The following is a 2,778-nucleotide window of genomic DNA, read 5'->3' as shown; positions in this document are numbered from 1 at the left end:
CATCTACATTTGGTGTTCTTCCCATGTCGGATGAATTGCAAAAAGAAATTGAGGTGGGACACAAACCGAAAATGGGAGGTAAACGCAAAAAGAAATCTGATCCTTCTGAAGCAGTTAAAATCCCGATGAAAAATCATGAAGCCCACTAAGAAACCAAGATCATCATCTCGGGTTGCTCAGGAGGACTCGAATTCCAGAACTGTGTTGGAAGTTCAAGAGGATGCTACAGTTATGCATGAAGAAGATGACACTACTGCTACTTCATAAACAACTCCCACTGAATCTACTCCGATGGTCTGGTCTCTTATTTCTACATCTGTTCCTCTTACAGATGACTTCTTTCTCAACACTCCACCATCTTCAACAATCATAACTTCCATTACTATATCATCTATCTCTCCACTTTGACCAAAACCTTATGTTGCTATTATGCTTCCTCAGATTTCCATCGCATTAACATCAACCATTTTCACGAATTGCACGCCTCCTACCACATCATCTAGTTCCACTCCACCAGAAGCTCTGATTTTCAAGTCCATTCTAGAGGCGACTAGGGCTTCGGACATTAATCTCAACATATCTGATATTGGGTCCAATGTCAATACTCGTGTGACTTCTGAACCAGATACCTCTACTTTTCTTCCTACAGACGAATCTGAGGAGATTATGTATGGAGATGATTCAGATAGCTTCACGGGTTTAGTTTTTAGCCCCTTCACTATACATGAAAATAGTGTTGATAATGATTCCCCGATGACGAAAGGGTACTTCAAGCAACTCAATGAGAAATTGGATTCTCTCCTGGGGTCTTCAAAGTCTTCGTCTTCAGCCAAATAGGAGTATATGTTGACAACCCACAAGGCCACAGTGGAGATGTTAACGAAAGCAAATGTAAAAGTCCTTGAGGAATCTAGCAAGGCCATTAAAGCTTTTGAATAGACTAATTCAGAGACGAATGCAAAAGCCAAAAAATTGTCTCAAGAAGTGCAAAACTATATGGTTGAGTGCAAAACTTCATCTAACTCTAACACCAAATCCTTGAATAAAGTTATTGCATGGTTTGGTAATTCCTTGCAGGCCGAGAAGGAGGCACTTTCAGTTGTTCGTTCAGCAATGAAGGTCGACAATGTTGAACTCAATGCCTCCATTGTTACCAAAATCGAAAACATCCAGGTGGACTTGGCCACAGAAAACAAGATTATGGATTAGTTGGATGAAAAGACTTAGAAGGCCAAGGTTATTTTGGTGAAGCTACAATATACCAACAAGCGTGTTGATGACTTGGAATCTAAGAAAACAATTGTCAAAATTTGTATTTTGAAAATTAATCAGTATCTGAGAAAACAAGTGTGACTCCTTGTTCACAGTCTCACTTCGCCAACAACTTTCGTACAAACTTCAACGAGTCTTTGCCATGCGTAAGTAGATTTGTAGGTGTTTCGGGAAGCGATGCACTTTCGAAATATGGCGGAGAAAAAGAAGACCAACCAAAACCCCATCCAAAGTAAAGGACTAAAGAACATGAACAAGATAAAAAACCGAAAGTCGATGATTAGAAAGGTAATGTAGATACTAAATCAAACAAAGGCAAAGAGAAGATTATTGATGATGAAAAGGAAGAACTTTCTGAATCCAAGAAGCTTCTGCGTAAGAAGAGAGACACATAACTTGATGATCTTATGAATCTTATTAAGAAGTTTGAAGCACAAGAAGCGGAGGGTAAAATTGAAAAACTTACGCTTAAAAATCAAAAGTCACTCTTTCCTCCATGGTCGATTAATAGAATCCATAAAGAAGCTACTGATGATCCGAGCGTCTGTTGGATTGAACCTACAGTCATTTTGATTTGAATAATGAAGCGGATTCTCAACTAGATTTTCTAATTACTCCCAGGGCTTTTCTGTTTTAGTATTTTGAGAACACTAAAAAGGATTTCATTTATGAAGAGGGCATGAATCTGAAACTCTTTAATTTCTACTTGAAGTATGCCAAGCCTCAATACCAGACTTAGAGCTTGAAGAGAATTATAGGGTTGAAGGTTCTCTTGGCTATGCCTACTAAATATTTTGTGAAAATAAGGTTCAAGGGACTTTGGGGACTCGAAAAAATTTCGATTAATTTACTTTGGCAGACTTGCCGTTTATGAATCCTTATAATTGGATCTCTTTGTTCAATATTGTTCTGAAAGATGAAAAGAAGTATGAGCCTATCGTAGCCCATCTGAAAAGGATGCTTATCTGCTATATCCTAGAGATTGTGATAATGGATATAGAGATAAAATTGGTTTTGCAAAAGAGGCCTACTATAAAATCCGAAGAGTTGCCTACGAACGTTCAGAAGTTGAAGCAAGAATTTATCTGGAAAGAACATTGGAGTGTTGTGTATAACCAAAAAGTTGGTGGTACTATTAAGAAAAGTATGTTATTTCTGTGAGCCAAACATCTCTACTCAACCACTTCTCTGAAGATTATTCTCTCCATGGTTGAAACTTGTAAAGCTAACACAACAACGGATTTGAAATTCTTCTTGGATGTGATCAAAAGGTATCTCTGTGTCCAAAGTGCACTTCTGAATTTGATGACATTTCAACGCGTAGAGAAGACAACAATAGAGACTCTCCTTCGGAAATTGACTTAAAGGGGGTGATTTTTGGGCTTATTTATATTGTGTCAAATCTATGAATAGTATAGCTTTTTTATTCTTGTTTGGGCTTGTCCATTCTAATATATGCTTTCTACATTAGACTGTAAATATAGTGCATGCATGTAACATTAGGGT

Source organism: Lactuca sativa, chromosome 6 (genome assembly GCF_002870075.4).
Source record: "Lactuca sativa cultivar Salinas chromosome 6, Lsat_Salinas_v11, whole genome shotgun sequence".
In the NCBI taxonomy this organism is placed as follows: domain Eukaryota; kingdom Viridiplantae; phylum Streptophyta; class Magnoliopsida; order Asterales; family Asteraceae; genus Lactuca; species Lactuca sativa.
The sequence above is the reverse complement of the archived record's forward strand: the minus strand, read 5'-3'. Positions refer to the sequence as shown.